This window comes from Macaca nemestrina, chromosome 2 (assembly GCF_043159975.1).
Source record: "Macaca nemestrina isolate mMacNem1 chromosome 2, mMacNem.hap1, whole genome shotgun sequence".
Taxonomy (NCBI): Eukaryota; Metazoa; Chordata; class Mammalia; order Primates; family Cercopithecidae; genus Macaca; species Macaca nemestrina.
In genome coordinates, this window is record NC_092126.1 from 53,345,720 (window position 1) to 53,363,483 (window position 17,764).

The 17,764-nt window shown below is 45.0% G+C and overlaps 1 long non-coding RNA gene across 1 annotated transcript; it reads right to left on the reverse strand.

Annotated features, from left to right (window-relative positions):
• Nucleotides 1-6,703: 6,703 nt before the first annotated feature.
• LOC139361896 (uncharacterized) lies at nucleotides 6,704-14,965 on the reverse strand. The gene is made up of 3 exons (XR_011619804.1): nucleotides 13,721-14,965; nucleotides 12,762-12,939; nucleotides 6,704-7,657 (listed from the first exon to the last, which is right to left on the reverse strand). It is a non-coding gene; the product is annotated as an uncharacterized lncRNA (long non-coding RNA).
• Nucleotides 14,966-17,764: the final 2,799 nt, after the last annotated feature.

The following is a 17,764-nucleotide window of genomic DNA, read 5'->3' on the forward strand; positions in this document are numbered from 1 at the left end:
CCCTTTCCTTCCTTCCTTCCTTCCTTCCTTCCTTCCTTCCTTCCTTCCTTCCTTCCTTCCTTCCTTCCTTCCTTCCTTCCTTCCTTCCTTCCTTCCTTCCTTCCTTCTCTTTCTCTCTCTCTCATTCTTTTCCCCACCTTCCTTTTCTTTTCTCTTCTCTTTTTTCTTTCCCTTTTCTTTTCAGGGTCTTTGCTGTGTTGCCTAGGCTGGTCTCAAATTTCTGGACTCAAGCAATCCTCCTGCCTTGGCTTCCCAAAGTGCTGGGATTACAGGCATGAACCACCTTGACTGGTTTCTTTCTTAAAGGTTCCTAAGTTCTGCCTTTTTTTTTTTTTAATCTTAAAGATGTATACAAATAAAGATCTAAGCATTGAAACAATTTATTTATTGGAGTTTCCTCATAGAAAGGTAAGGTAGACAGTTGCACCCGACTGGGTGCTTAGTATTTCTATAGAGTGGCTTAAGCATGGCAACTGATTAATGGGCGTAGGAGGAGAGGACTTGCATGGTTTTTACTAAGATAATATATATATATATATATATATATATATATTTTTTTTTTTTTTTTTGGAGAATGGCAGATTGGGTTTATTGAGGGAGGAGGCGAAAGGAACTCAAATCACCCCCTTGGTACTGCCATTTATATTACTGCATTGTGTGGAAATCCTGAGTGGCAAATAAAGCTTTGGGCTGATGTTCAAGGCCCTCTACAATATAACCTTAACCCGGCTTTTCTACCTTTAACTTCACCTACTCTTATACAGACTTAAATGGATGCGGCACATCCTCTTGGCCCAGCTACAACTTCAGCCACTGCCGCAGCAACCAGTTTTGTGCAGGTGTGGCCGACGGCTCTGGCTTTGGCTGCCTGACGTCTCCTGGATCCTGCAGCATGGCACAGGACACATTTGCCTCCTGGTTGCCTTCTGGACTTGCAGGGTACTTACCATGATAGGGGGTACCCTTTGATGAGCTGGGGATGAGAACTAGAGGGTGAAGACCTCCCTCTTCTCTCTCTCAGTGGACAATTCTGAGCTTCCTTCTACACACACAGCGCCTCAGAAGCCCCCAGCCGGATTGAGCCTCAGTTACCTAAGGCAGTGAGCGGCGGATAATGCACCTGTGCTGGCTTTCTTTCCTCGCCTACTCCCCTCTCCCCAGTCCCTCAGTCCTGTTGCCTGGAATCACTTTTCTAAATAAATGTCTTTTTTTTTTTGAGAGGGAGCCTCTCTCTGTCACCCAGGCTGGAGTGCAGTGGTGCAATCTCGGCTCACTGCAACCTCTGCCTCCTGGGTTCAAGCGATTCTCCTGCCTCAGCCTCCTGAGTAGCTGGGATCACAGGTGCATGCCACCTCGCCTGGCTAATTTTTGTATTTTTAGTAGACATGGGGTTTCACCATGTTGGCCAAGCTGGTCTCAAGCTCCTGACCTCAGGTGATCCACCCACCTCAGCCTCTGAAAGTGCTGGGATTACAGGTGTGAGCCACCATGCCCAGCCTTTCCTAAATAAACTTCACCTAAGCTTTGTCTCAGGCTCTGCTTGCTTTGGGGAAACAACAGTCACCACGCTATTTACCGTTTTCTGATGATGTTCCTTGCTCTTCATCTATTCAGTTCTTTAATACTTGCCTGGGGAACATCTAGTGTGTTCCTGGTCTGGGGAAGGTCCCTAAAATATAAAACGGAATCAGTCACAGGCCTTGCTCTTGGTTCTTGGTTTAAGAGAGAGAGAGAACAGACAGGTTAAAAAAAAAAAAGTCAGTGTGTCCCAAGGTGAATGCTGTTCCAGAGGACCGAGAGGGAAGAACTCAGGAGACAGGACAGCTGATCGGGCTCGGGGTATCTGAGGAGGTTTTCTCAGGAGCTTCTTTCGAAGGATGAATAGGAAGTAGTTTGCCGGAACAAGGCAGGAAAAGACCTTTTGGGCTGAGAGACTGGTCCGGGGCAGAGACACAGAGTCATGAAAGAACTCGGTATGTTTGTGAACTGTGGGAAGTTCGGGGACATTGGAGTGGAGGGTGCCTAAGGAATGTGCTATAGAGGAGCCTGTCAAGACCTGGGTGTCTGCTACACTCCGAGAGGTCAGTGAAGGGGCCCTTAGTGGCTTCTTTTGTGTTGTTGGCCTGGTCTGTATTTCTGCACTAGGTGGCCCTCTCATTGTAGCCTTGACTGCTGACCAGTGGACACTTGCAGGAATGGTCTTGGGGTAGGCCTGAGGCCCCAGTCTGCTGGGGTGCTCCTGGGAAACTGAGTCTTGCATCACCTAGTCTCATGGTAATGGGCAAGGGTTGTTTTGCATCAGCTTCTTGCTACTGGGGAGAGCCAGTATGCAGCCAGAGCTTCCAGAACAGTTGTGAGAGGCTGGGAGGGTATATCCACTTCCCCACCCACCATGAGAATGTGTATACCTTTGCCTGGAAGCAGGCTGTGCAATCTCCTGCTTGTGTGTGTCTCTGTTTACTTTGCCATGAAACAATCCTGTAGTGGGTCTGCTGATGTCTTCCCTTCCATTGACCCCTATATCCCATCGGGTAACCATGCATCTCCTGACTCAGGGACAAGACAGTGACTTTTTAAAAATTTATTAATTTTCTTTTTGAGACAGGTTCTTGCTCTGTCACCCAGGCTGGAAGTTCAGTGGCATGATTGTAGCTCACTGCAGCCTTGGACTCCTGGACACAGTGATCCTTCCACCTCTGAGTAGCTGGGACTATAGGCACACATCACTATGCCCAGTTACTTTTCTTTTGTAGAGAGACAGGGTCTCGCTATGTTGCCAGGCTGGTCTTGAACTCCTGGCCTCAAGTGATCCCTGTCTCAGCCTTCCAAAATGTTGGGATGACAGCTGGGAACCACCGTGTCCTGCCGAGACCAGTGACTTTTAAAGTGGACTAGTGGCTGGCCGAATCAAGTGGTCCCCTCTTGGGGAGTTTGAGTCAGCAGTAGTTGGTAAGGAGTAGAAATTAAAGGACACACAAAGAAGGCAGAAGCAGTGGGGATGGGAGGAGAGCAGAGAGAAGCAGGGTGCTAGCAGCAGGAGAAGCAGACCAAATGTGACTGAGTCACACCGATGTGGCAACATCAGCGGCTAGGAGATAGTGAGGCATCAGACCCCAGTGGGGCCTGGGTGAGCTTTCCATTTCTGAACTACACTCCAGAGTGCCAGAAACCTGCCGGTGTGGCTGGTCCTGTGCTCCGGGAAGTGAAAATAGACACGCACTTTCCTATTCTTGTACATATCCTAACACGGAGTGGGGTCAGCAGAGACACTGCCTGGCCCTGCTACTTCCCACCATGTAAACTTGAGTAAGTAACAGTACTCTGTGTCTCAGTTTCCTCACTTGTAAACTGGGCTGTTCCTGGTGTCTGCTTCATAGGGTCGTTTTGATGCTTCAATGAGTTAATGGACATAAGATGCGGAGAAGGGCCTGCTGATGCATATGAAGCACTCTGTAAGCAGGTAGTGGTCTGGGTCTGGGCAGGACACCCAAATTGGGTAACTGAGGAGAGAGAGGGTGAGAGACTATTTACAAAGGTATAGGTCAGATGAAGGGACAAAGAATGGTGGAACACCCTGGGCTATAACTGGCTGAGAAGTCTTTAGTACTCCTAGGCCTGATGAGGCGAAGGGAGGAAGTAGTTATCAGATACCTAGCAGCCTCAAGACAGGGTGACAGGGCAGGAACTGTGGGGGTCTGGATAAGAGGACAGCTGGGCCAGCCTGGCCCTACAGAGCAGGAGTGGAAAGGATACGTACTCTCAAGTGTTCTCCCTCATTCTGATCTCCTGCCCATGATCCCCAAAGGCCAATCCGATCAGAGGCCAAAGGACGAGGCTGTTAGGTGGTTACAAAACGCAGAGGTCAGCCTGCCAGGCCCAGAGCAGCTGGTGAGGCATGGAGTGGGGATCCAGGGGCCAGTGCAGTCTCTCCAGCACAAATGTCGCCAATGTTGCTGCTGTATTGTTATTACAATAGAGACCTGTCACTAGAGGCCTTGACCGAGTCGCCATTCCTTGCAAACAAAAGAGCCTTACAGAGGCTGGGCGCAGTGGCTCATGCCTGAAATCCCAGCACTTCGGGAGGCAGAGGCGGGCGGATCACTCGAGGTCAGGAGTTTGAGACCAGCCTGGCCAACATGGCGAAACCCCCGTCTCTACTAAAAATACAAAAATTAGCTGGGCGTGGTGGCAGGCACCTGTCATCCCAGCTACCCAGGACGCTGAGGCAGGAGAATCACTTGAACCCAGGAGACTGAGGTTGCAGTGAGCTGGATAGCGCCACTGCACTCCAGCCTGGACGATAAGAGCGAGGCTTCATCTCAAAAAAAAAAAAAAAAAAAAAAAAAAAAAATTCCTGACAGAGAAGAGCAATGGGAGCTCCGAAGGAGACTTAGGGGACCATGCCATTCCCGTGGTCATCATCAGGTAGTCTGTTTACCAGCTCTACTTTGTTTACCAGTCTCCTGCTCTAGCTGGGAAGGGCTCTCTGGGGCAGGGCAGAAGCCTTTTCCTCTTTATAATCGGAGTGCCCAGCAGAACCAGGGACTGATCGCTGAGGGCTCTGTTGAGGTTTAAGGAACCCCTAAGAACCTGCTACTCCAGCAGATAGGAGAGGGAAGCACTTAGGGCCGTAGGGGAGAATGCTGAGTCAGGGAGCAGTGCGTCCTGCTGTTGCGTGTGCGTGCTTGTTAATATTTACATTTTGTACACGTCAGAGAGGAATTTGAAGGTGTTGCCTGTTTTGGGCTGAGGAGGCCAGGCCCCAGATGAGGCTCCTCCCTGGAGCCCCTCTTTCGTCAGCTCCCATTTGTGCCAGGCTCTGGGCTTCCCTGTATCTCACAACTCATTGCAACCCTGTGGAGTTGGCAGCGTGCCTGTTTTATGGACAAGGACGCTGAGGCCAATGAATTCACAAAGGTAATGGTAATTAGGAGTGTCTGAATTTGAGCCCAGATATGGCTTGAAAGCCTGAGTTCTTTTATTTTTTGAGGGGAAGTCTTGTTCTATTGCCTAGGCTTGAGTACAGTGGCGCGTACAGGCGTGAGCCGCCGTGCCCAGCCAGCCTGAGTTCTTAATCACTGAGCTAGTGTTTCCCAGTGTAGACATTGCAGGTCATCATTTGAATTTTTACCACTTCCGTGTATTTCCTGTATTATCATTTACTTAACATTTTTCTTGAAATTGTCTTTTTTGGTAATTTAAACAAGTTTACTTGAAAAGGACACTGTATCACTACCATAAATGGAGAGCTAGAATCACCTACTGTAAATAGAAGGTATCATAAATATAAACACAAAGGAATTCTTGGTCTCCAGCCTAGCTGACTCTGAATTCTAGAGCAGAATGATTTTGAAGTAACTCCATTCCTTTTAATTGCTTCGCTTCCTTGAGAGGCCTCTCTCTCCTCTATCTGTCTGGGCTCTAAGGTATGTAAAATTGGATTTGATCAGATTGTAGCCAGAGGTGTACTGGTAAATGTTTAATAACTGGCACTCCAGAAATTAAATGTTTTTTTTAAACACATGCAAATGTCAGATAAATCTTACTGATATAAAGGAATTGTAGCACCCAATGTACAAATAATAGGAAATTATACAGTATTCTAAATTCCATCTAGCCTATTGATTCCCTTAGAATGTTTTCATTGCTTTTTGCTGAACCCTTGTTTCTGAACCTTTTTTTTGCTGAACCCGTGGCATATATTGTATGCCAACCTGTGGTTGATATTGACAAACAGGTAGTTATGACATAAATGCTGGCTAATACCTATAAGATTAAAATGGAGGAACCTTAACTTTCAGATGTTTGTCAACATTTCACTAGTTCATCAGTGTCATCAATGATGTGAGTGACTTCTTTGTTGACTTGGGCAATAGTTTTTGACTGCTAGAAAAGTATTTCTTTAACTTTTTGTCCTATTTACAATGTAATGGTTCCAAGTATGACATGATTCTAAGTTAAAGCTCTATTATTAACATTTTCTTCGTCATTTTCCTAAGTCTAGACAACAAATAATAAATCAAGCCCCAATTTGTTGCCTTTACCACTTTCTAAGTACCAAATACTGCTACTGTTAAATATGTATTGTTAAATATAATACTATTAAATATAACTTATTTAATTATAAATCCGGAATTTAATTTTTACTAATAGCTGTGTTTATCAACTGGCTCTTAAGGTTCCTAAACATTTGACTGTTGCAAGTTGGTACGTGCCGGCTCCCGTGTGCCACTGATTATGACCCTTATCTTAAACCAGGCAAGCTGCATACGTTCCCCTTGTGGAGTCACCATCCACAATAATTTCTCCTCTTTTTAGATGTAAACACGCCGCTGTGCTCTGCTCCAATAAAATAGCAGAGTTTGTCTCTCCTCACACTTTCTCACCTCACCTCCTACTTGCCTTCTTCAGACTCCACTCCCTGGATATTCCTCGAACACACGAGGCATGCACACCTCAGGGCCTTTGCACTTGCTATTTCCCCTGCCTAGAATGTTTTTCCTCCAATTAGCTGCACGTTTCGTTCCCTCACCTCCGTCAAACATTTGCTCAAATATCACTCTGTTTATAACTGCGATCCCTCCTCTCCCCTGTTCCCCTACTGACCACCCCTTTTCCCTGCTTTATTTTTCTCCATAGCATTGACTATCTTCAATGTATTATACTGTATAAAATCTTTGTATATGTTTTGTTTATTGCCTTCTTCTCTCCATGAGAATGTAAACAACACAAAGGCCAGAAGCTTTTTGTTTATTTTATTTTGTTTTTAAGACAGGGTCTCACTCTGTCACCCAGGCTGGAGTTGCAGTGGTGAAATCTCGGGTCATTGCAACCTCCACCTCCTGGGTTCAAGCAATTTTTGTGCCTTAGCCTCCTGAGTAGCTGGGACAGGCATGTACCACCACACTCAGCTAATTTTTTTATTTTTTTGTAGTTTTAATTGAGACTGGGTTTCACCATGTTGGCCAGGCTGGTCTTAAACTCCTGGCTTCAAGTGACCTGCCAGCCTTGGCTCCTAGAATGCTGTGATTACAGGTATGAGCCAACGCGCCCAGCCAAGGGCTAGAATTTTTGTACATTTTGCTGGATCCTTTGTGTGTGGAACAGTACCTGGCATCGTGTAGGGAAGCAGTATGTATATATGTGTGTTGGATAAATGAATGAATATATAATATGTAATATATAACAGAAACATTCTTACATTGCCTCTGATGAAATGCCTATGTCTCTTTTAATCTATAGATTCTCCTTCTATCTCTTTTCCTTTCTTGAAATTATTTATTGAAGAACCCAGGTTCCCCATAGCAGAGTTTCCTATAGTCTCATTATAGCCCCAGAATATAATCTGCTCAGATTCAGATTTGATTTTCTTTTTTACAAGATTGCTTCAAACTAACCAGGGAACAATTGGGGAAAAAACCCTGACTGCTTCATAGCTGATGGTGGTGATGTGTACATCTATAACGCAAAGGACAGTGTCTGTCTGTCATATAAATTTTTATATATATACACACACACACACACACACACACACACACACACAACATGCATGAGGCAGGGATCCAACTTCATTCTTTTGCATGTGAATATCCAGTTGTCCCAGCACCATTTGTTGAAACAATTATTCTTTCTCCATCGAATATCTTGGCACCGTTGTCTAAAAAAGGGAAGAGATTAAATTAGGTTTGTGCGACCAGATTTGCTTCTTTCATAACTTATTTTGGTGGAAACATTGAGAATTCTAGTCAACATCTATTCAGCTCCGAGGTGGAAAATCCATTCAAACTGGCTCAAGTTTGAATAAAGGGGGCTCCTACTGCCTAGACTGTGGTCTTGAATCATTGTTTCACACTAAAGAAATCGAGGTTCCTTGAAGACTTCGTTGATTACATGTTGAGGGCAGGGAAAGAACAAGATGAGTCTGGAACATCAAAGGCCATTTGTGGTCATGTCAAAAGCACTCGGGAACCAAGCTGAATATGCATTTGTCAGGCCAAGATGGAATGGTATTAATCAACAAGGATAATAATGGCAATGAATTGAAATACATAAAAAAGTTTAAATCTATGAATTCATAATGATATTCTTTTTCAAGAGAGACATAATGATTTTTATTTTTTGAGACAGGGTGTTGCTCTGTCACCCAGGCTGGAGTGCAGTGGTGTGATCTCAGCTCACTGCAACCTCCGTCTCCCAGGTTCAAACGATTCTCCTGCCTCAGCCTCCCAAGTAGCTGGGACTACAGGCATGCACCACCACACCCGGCTAATTTTTGTATTTTTAGTGGAGACGAGTTTTCACCATGTTTGCCAGGCTGGTCTCGAATTCCTGACCTCACATGATCTGCCGCCTCGGCCTCCCAAACTGCTGGAATTACAGGCATGAGCCACCATGCCTGGACTGCTCGATATATATTTAAAATGTTACTTCATTGGTTTTATTTTTGGAGGATGCTAAAAAACTACCCCATTGTTTTGAAAACTGATAAAGGAAAATAATCAGGCATTTATGTTATCTTTCCTTTGCAAAATGTACCTTAGGGTAAACAAATAGTTGAAAAGAGGGACTTTGTCACTATAGAAGTTTTCCAGTTAATAAAGAAGGAATGATAGATTGGAAAGATCATTCTGTAATTCCTAATAAGTGAATATGAGCCATCAATGGCTGATAATATCACTAAAAGAGACAAAGAGACGGAGTTAGAGGAAGAGAGCAACAGGCATTGTCCTTTGTGTTATAGACGTACACATCACCACCATCACCTATGAAGCAGTCGTCTTCCCCCCCTGCCCCCAACAGTTCCCTGGTTGGTTTGAAGCAGTCTTGTAAAAAGAAAAATCAAATCTGAATCTGATCAAATGATATTCTGGGGTTGCAATGAGACTATAGGAAACTCTGCTATAGGAACCCTGGGTTCTTCAATAAATAATTTCAAGAAAGGAAAAGAGATGGAGGGAGACTCTGTAGATTAAAAGAGACATAAGCATTTTATCAGTAGCAATGTAAGGATCTTATATATGTATCCCAGTCCAAACAGACTGTATATCAACCAGAGAAATGTGACCTCTGACTGTATATTTGATTATATTAAATTTTATAGTTTTTATAGATGTAAAAACAATATTGTAGGTTTCAAAGTCCTAATCTTTAGATATTCTGTACTGAAACATATACAGATGAAATGACATGATGCCTGGGATTTGATTCAAAGAAATCCACGTGTGGATGTAGGTGAGGATATAGATGAAGCACAGCTGGCCAAGCGTTGATAATGGTTGAAGTTGTTGCTAACACATCAAATTCATTACATTATTCTCCTTCCTTTTGAAAATTTACTTAATAAAATGTTTTTTAAAAGTTATACATCTTGGCTGGGTGCAGTAGTTCACGCCTGTAATCTCAGCAATATGGGAGACTGAGGTGGGTGGATTGCTTGAGGTCAGGAGTTCAAGACCACCCTGGCCAACATGGTGAAACCCCGTATTTACTAAAAATACAAAAATTAGCTAGGCATGGTGGCATGCGCCTGTAATTCCAGCTACTCGGAGACTGAGGCAAGAGAATAGCTTGAACCCCGGAGGCGGAGGCTGCAGTGAGCAGAGATGGCGCCACTGCACCCCAGCCTGGGCAATAGAGAGAGGCTCCATCTCAAAAGAAAAAAAAAAAGTTATACATCTTGACAGCAATAATCATAAAATTAAGCAAAATTAGAAGGAGGGAGAAACTTTGTGTGTTACTTTCTTCAATTTTGATGATGGGAGTGAATAAATACGGTCTAAAATTGAAAAAAAGTGATAAGAAGAATTGTGAAGGCACAGCAGGCTGTCTCCAAGATGCCTCAAAGCAGGAGATGGAGTGTTGCTGGGCTCCCTGGGGAGGGATTAGGACCTGGGAGGGTGGGCGGTGGTGGCTGCTCCCTCCACCCCTTGGGGCCTCTTGCTTTCACATCAAGGCTTTTCCTTTGCTAGTGTGCCGACTTTCCAGGGTTGTGTGACTCTGGTGCACACCACTGACTGTCTTTGACTCTCTCAAGAGAATCTGACTGGTGGCTGCTCAGCCAATGAACTGCTGGCCCGGGTAAGGTCTTATCACCTGAGGCCTGCCTTATGAGTTTGTGGGTGTGTGGATTAGTAGTGTTCCAGGAACTATGGGCAGGGCAAATTCCCTAGAAGAAGTAGTTTTTATTGTGGGCAGGGTTTGTCCTGAAATTTAGCTAGTATGAGGATGGGTTAAAGGACAGATTAGAAATAGGGACCAGGCAGGACACTGCTGAACTCTAATATTCACTCGGCACCTTCTACGTGTCTGACCTGGTGTGGATATTGAGAACGTAGGGACAAAGGAAGTGTGAGAGATGAAAAGCCCTGCGAAGTGAATGGGTGATGGACAAGGCTGGAATTAGGCATTGAGTGGATTGGTCTTGATCCAGAAGCGGCTGCTCTCTTGGCACATCCTCCTAACTACCTCAGCCTTGCAAAATCCTACCCAACACCCAAGGTCCAATGCATGCATTGCTTCCTCCAAAAAGCCTTTTCTAATCTTCCTTTGAAATCCATAGCAATTTGTATGTCCTTGACTTAACTTGCTTTGCAAACACAGTTGATATAGTGGTGGTTGCATATTTCATGCTACTGTAAGTTGCCTCTTTGATGCTTTCAGACTTTTGCTAGACTGTAAAGTCCATATCTGAGTCACTTTTGCAGGCAGCAGGGCTGTTGGAAGGGCTACATTCCTGAGTGTAAATCCCATTTTCACTGCTTACAAGCTGTGTGACTTTGGGCAAGTTACTTAGCCTATCTGAGCCCCCACCTTATTCTTTGTTAATGGGAGTGATAATACCCACCTCAAGGTGTTTTGTGAAAATTAAACCATATCAAGGATAGAAAGTACAGGACTAAGCCCAGGGCAGTTGATTAGTTTGTATTGAATTGAGAAGGAACAACTGGGATCTTGAGGGATGAGCAGCGTTAGCATAGCGGGTGAGATAAGGGAAAGGGAAGGGCATGCTCCAAGCTGTTCTCTGCAGTCCCTCCAGGGGAGGGGGCAGCGCGCAGGGCCACACTCTGGATGGGGCAGCTACTCCTCACATTGTCAGCAGAAGCCACTGCAATTCTAGGACTCAGGCAGCCACACTCTTGTCTGGTGTAATGGAAACTGCCTTCTGAGCTGCAGGCGCCCTTACTTGATATCAATGTACCAGGGACTCGGATCTGTAACTACAACAGCACTTACAGCTTGTCTCTCAGGAAAATGGTGTTGGATGGTCCTCAGGAATGTTTCATCCAGGTTTTCATGGAGCCTAGAAAAACACAGCTTGCTGAGGTGTAAACCTCTCAGATGCCTGGGATGTTCTAGTCTGAGCTGCAGCCAGTGCCTTTCTCCTGTTCAGGGCTGGATATACACAGACTCGCTCACCAGGGCCTTCTAAACATAATTTGCTTCAACCCTTGCTTGTCGGCATAATTTTTTTCCCACCTTTCTCTATTTCAATAGTGGCTGCTTCCTGACCATCTCTACTGCATAAGTAAGTCATCTGCCCGGAAGCTTGTCTTTCTGATTACTTTGCCCCTGCTGTGATTGCCGCCTTCTCCACATCATCCATTTCGCTCTCTCTTCTGGATCCTTCCCATTGGCACAGTGCCATGCTCTAGTGGCTCCAATTTTTAAAACGCAAAATAAAAATATTTCATTGATCCTGCTATTCTCTTGCAGCAACTGCTTCATTTCTCTACGTCTTCTCTGCAGAACTTCTTAAAAGCCTGGTCTATCGCTCCTTGTCTATAGCTCTCTAGCTGTAGCTCCTGCCTCCTCTCCTCACCCATGCCCTGTTCTCTCCCTCACCTTCTCTACTCTGGGTTTCTGTCTTCTCCACGCCATGAGACTGCTCTTGACACCTCGCCACGACCTCGATTGTCTTCTCAGTAGCTGACTCCTCTGTTCAACTTGAGCCAGATTTTTTTCCCGGGGTTCTGTGATGTTGTATTCTCTAGGAGTTCCCCTCATCTTGATGGCCACTCCTTCTATCCAGCCTCATTTCCAGGCTCTGGTTCCTCATGTGACCTCTAAAAGGTTGGCAGTCCCAGGAGATAAGCCTGAGTCTCACCCTCTTTTCTGTCTGTATGCACCTCCCTCCATCGCCCAAACCCCCGGGTCTTCTCACTTCCACCCGACAGCTTAAACACCTTACATACAGTGATGGTGCACACATTTCGGTATTTCCATCCTGGCCTTCCCTCAGAGCTCCAAGCTCATTCAAACAACTGTCTGGTTGATGTCTTCAGCCATGTGTCTCTCTAGATTTCTGCCCTATGCTGGCTCCTTCACCAGTCTCTGCCCCAATACATGGAACTTTTTACCCATGTACTCAGGATGAAAGCCTAGGAGTGATCATCCTTGATTCTCTCTTTTCTTATTCCTATAATCATCACACCTCTCCCACCCATCCAACTTTTTAGCAACTCCTGTTAACTCTATCTTGAAAACATAGCCCAAATCTGCCCATTTCTGTTAATCTCCACCTTTGCTCACTCTGTCCAAGCCATAATCATGTTTCACCGCGTGAAATGCAATAGCTTCCAAAATGCTTCCATTCCTGCCCTTTACAATCACTGTTTTTGTTTTGTTTTTTCAATTGAGCACCTACAGCTCGCCCCGAATCCCATAATCCATGCTCCTTGAAACTCTCCAGTGGCCTCCCATTGTACCTGGAAAGAAACCCAGACCCCTAGCTGGCCTCACAGGGCAAGGCTGTAGCTCCTTACCTGCCTCACCTCAAAGCATTTTCCCCGCTGGTTCTGCCTCAGGCCTCTGCACTTGCTGTTCCTTTCTTGCTGCAATGCTTCCTTCCCTCCAGGTGGTTTTTACATTCACTTGCATTCCTCAGCCTTCCCTGGTTATTCAATCTACAGTGTTGACAGGTCACTTCACTTGTCTCAGTGGCTGGATGAGAAATACAAGAGAAAATAAGGCAGTGAGGTTGGACTGGGTCAGAGATTCTCAACCCTGACTGTGTGCTAGTCCCTTCTGGGAAGCTTTAAAAAGCACACAGAAGCTCAGCTTTACTGCCAAGAATTCTAACTTAGGTCCTGGCATTCTTTAAAGTTCCCCACATGATTCTAAAGGACATGTGGGGTGATTACCTTTGGTCCGACCAGTGCTTCCCGAACTTGAACATGCATCCACATCACCTGCATACTGTGTTAAAATGGGGATTCTGGTCAGGAGGTCTGGGGTGGAGCCTGAGATGCTGCATTTCTAACAAGTTCCCAGGTGATGCTGACGCCGCTGGTGCACGGACCACACTTTAACTAGTGAGGGTCTGAACCATTTCTAGGTCTCCATCCCCTTCTAGCATGCCATGACAGTGGGTAAGGCAGTTCCAAAGCACAGGTGGTATGTTCCGTATTCAACAAGCATCCTGCACCCCTCCATCTTGTTCATCTTTATCTGTTACAAATAAGCAATATTTTTGCCGGTGGTCAAAATATGTGAAAGCCAAACAAGAATAATGATGGATCATGTGATATGGCGAAGGGGCATGGACTCCGCAATGGGTTCATATTCCAATTCTGTTTCTTACCAGCTGTGTGAGTGTAGGCAAATTACTTCATCTCTCTGAGACTTCGTTTCTTCAACTCCAAAATGGGGATAATAAACACTTACTTTATTGAGAGGCTTAAATGGGTTGATACAGACAAAGCACTTTGCACGCAATAGGTACCTAATGGATGGCAACTGCTGTGATCTTGGTGGACTTTGCAAATTGATCTAATCTTGTAATCCAATTGCTGCAGGTCTTGGGAACCTTGATCTGTGCTTGCTGCAAGGATCATCAAACATAGAGCAGAGTCGGCCTTTGATCTGAATGTCAGGTGACTCCATGACATAAAAAATTTCAAGGCTCAGAACCTTCAAACCAGCATTTGTGACCTTGCCTGGAGGATGACAGGGGCAGAGAAACCCTTTGTTTCTTCCTTTCTCTGGATTGTTAGATTATCTCCCCATCTCTGTTCCCTGCCTACTTGTGTAATTTCCCCAGGGACTTTTGGTACAAAAACAGAAAACCTTAACTCTTAAAGTGTTGACTTCAATGCTGCTCTTACACTAGCCTGTTAGTAGTTATTTATTCATTCAGATATTAATTGGGTGCCTAGGTGCCGGGGACTTCATTGTCTCTGTTACCCTGCAGGTTGTCAAGGGGTGGCAGGCACTGAACAACAACAACAACAAAAATATGTAATCGCAATTGTGGTGCCATGAAGGAAAAAAACAGGGCGCACCACAAGAGAATGTTGAAGAGCTGTGATGCCACTGATTTCATGTCAAAAGAGCCTCTAGTTGCCTATGTGTAGAATAGATTGGAGCAGGCAGGAAGAAGGAGGACAAACAGTTAGGAGCCCTGTCAGTTGTCCTGGCGCAGATGGTGGCAATGGAAATGGGGAATCAAGACTGGGAGCCCCTTCCTTTAGTCATGGTAAAATGTTGGCTTGTACTTTAAGCTGTTTTGTAATTTTTTTCCCTTTTACTCAATACAGAAGACACCATGTCATCATCACAGAAAATTCTCATCAGCAGTGTGGTTTGGGGCCAGTGCATTTCCCTCTGTAGGTCTTGTTTATTCTGTAAAATGGTAGTGGTGGTGGGTGTTGGTGTCAATGGGATCAAAGTTCTTTCTGCTTGTCATTTGAAGACTCCAAGACACATTAATGATATTCACAAATAAGAGATTTTAAGCTTCAAATTAGTAGAAGGTTTAATAATACAGGGAATTAGATTTCTCCCTTTAAGCGCTCTTGCCTCCCTTTCACAGGTCAGTGAAATTATAATCATACTTTCAAGCACAGCCTGCATGAATCAGGAAGGGTCAAGGCCACAGGCCTCTCAAGTGAGAGCCACAAAGCAAAACTGGTCCCTCTACCCAGGCACCACCCCTAGCTCTAAACCATGGGAATCTGAGAGGTAGCTGGAGCATGACTCACCTGCCAACGCTGACAGACAGACACATGCTGGGCCACAGTGATACCAGAACCACCTCGTACACAGGCCGGCAGGAATGATTTACGTACCTCAACCTAACATTGAATAGCTTATCTCACAGAAATTAGTACTAAAGTAAAAACATTTAGAAAATAAACCTTCAAATGTTGCAGATTAGGAAATTTAGGACCAGAGAGGTCAACTGACCAAGTTAAGGTTACATTGCTGGCTACTTGGCAAGCCCCAAGAACCTGAATGAAGTTACATACAAGGAGAATTTCTTCAGGAAAATTACTTTGGGTGGTATTGTAAGGGAGTTGCTTGATGCTGCTAAAAGACACTCGGCCATTAGTTTGGATGTGTCAGTTGAGTCTGAGGTTCTAGTTGGCAGAGTTCCAAGATGGTTGATGCTTCAGTGCCTCTTCTCTGAAGTATCCCATAATCCCCTGGACAGTTCCCTCTAAGAACTTCACTGTCTCAATCCTTTAAGTCTTCTGGATTCAGGGAAACCAAGACCAATTCCTCCTTACAAGAACATTGGGAACCCCTGATCTCAAGGTTGGTTTTTTTTAAAAAAAAAATTAAAAACATAGAACAATGCAATTAATAATATAACATACACCCAGGTTCTAGGCACCCAGAATTAATGACTGTTAACATTTTCTCCCAAGGTATTTTGAGAACCCTTTTTTCTTTAGAATGACTCATGTGTCATAAGACACAGGCTTAATCTACCATCGTTTAATCACCAGATTATCAAATTAGAATATTGAACTAGGACAGGAAAGATAAAATATTCTTATTTTTTAAAATATGGTACTTAAGTGGACCACGTGATGAGTTTTGACAAATGCCTATCATTGCTTTTCTTTTTTTTTTTCTCACTTTTTTTTTTTTAAAGCAACAAGCCAAGGAATGTACTCATCATGTTTTAAATTGCATTTGCAATTGGAACTGTATAAAAAGGCATTTCACTTCACATAATCTTTTTTTGCTATTTTCACTTCCTGTTAAAACAGGGAGGCCGGGCGCGGTGGCTCAAGCCTGTAATCCCAGCACTTTGGGAGGCCGAGACGGGCGGATCACGAGGTCAGGAGATCGAGACCATCCTGGCTAACATGGTGAAACCCCGTCTCTACTAAAAAATACAAAAAAAACTAGCCGGGCGAGGTGGCGGGTGCCTGTAGTCCCAACTACTCGGGAGGCTGAGGCAGGAGAATGGCGTGAACCCGGGAGGCGGAGCTTGCAGTGAGCCGAGATCTGGCCATTGCACTCCAGCCTGGGTGACACAGCAAGACTCCGTCTCAAAAAAAAAAAAAAAAAACAGGGAATAACCTGGGGATTTTTATTTTCTGGTAGAAAATGCACAGTTTCAAGAAAGTCAAGAGTAAAGGTTAAGTTTACAGATTTCCAGTGACAGAGATGAAAGGGAACTACGTAACTCTGGAAAATAAAAGTTCAGAGTTGCGTTGCCTACAACTTTTTCATTTGTTAAGTTCTAGGAGCAAGTTTGAATGGGGAACCAAGAAGCCTGAATTCTAGAACCAGTGCTGCCACTAGTGCACTGTGTGGCTGCTGGCCCATCACTTTACCTCTTCGGGCTAAAACTCTTTTTGTGCTTTTGGAGTAACTCATGTCCACTTTCTCCTTCTTCATGTCGTTTGTTTATAGTTTTGCCTTTTATGCACTGTTAACCAATCAGTCCTGATTCCTCTATCACATGTAACAAGAGGGTAAGCTGTGAACGTGAAGTGATGCTGCCAAGCTTGGCCAGTGTATGCACGCTGCACCTTGCGTGGGTGCAGTGAGGTCCCTGGAGGCCATATCTGGACTGGCTCTGGTCCTGAGGGTCAAAGTTCACCTGCTCCTGGATCCTAGTTTCACCTTCACAGGTCCCTCTGTATACTGACTTGAAATGTGACTTTCTTAGTGATAAGAGTTGTGGTTTTCGTTCATTTACCATAAATGTTGTAAACCCCTACTTTTGTGCAGGGCACTGTTTTTCACTTTTATGTGAAGAACAGCCTAGAAGAGGTTACTTTAGCAATTCTTTAAATGCCAGAGCCCTATGTTAGCTAAAAACTCAGCACTGTATCTCACTTAAAAAACAAAGTCAACTCCAAAGCCATCACCTCCACTTGGTAGTATGCTAATGAAATTGGGATACTGAGGGCCAGGTATGGGGGCTCACGCCTTAATCCCAGCACTTTGGGAGGCTGAGGCAAGTGGATCACTTTGAGGTCAGGAGTTCGAGACCAGTCTGGCCAACATGGTGAAACCTCATCTCTACTAAAAATACAAAGATTAGCCGGGTGGGGTGGCATAGGCCTCTAGGCCCAGTTACTCGGGAGGCTGAGGCAGGAGAATTGCTTGAACCCAGAGGCAGAGGTTGCAGTGAGCTGAGATCATGCCATTGCACTCCAGCCTCCGTCTCAAAAACAAAAACAACAACAACAACAACAAAGGGAAACTGGGACACTGAAGTAAGCAGCCTTCAATCCTTGCTGAGCATTTGGCCCTAATCCTCTCAATTCTTTTGAGAGTTTAGGGTTGGGACTGAGGCAGTGGGTCACCATGGATCAACCCTAGCACTCGTCTTCCTTCTGACTCTGTAAAGCAGGAGCAATCCTCTTCTTGCACAGCTACTGGCACCATCAGATAGAAACGACAGCCCTGGGAGGAGACCTGCTGCACTGACATTCAGTGGTTCAGACACGTGAGCCCGGACCCCAGTGCTGTCATGGACCCACGCCATGACTTGGCCCAGTGACTGCTTCCACAGTGGAAA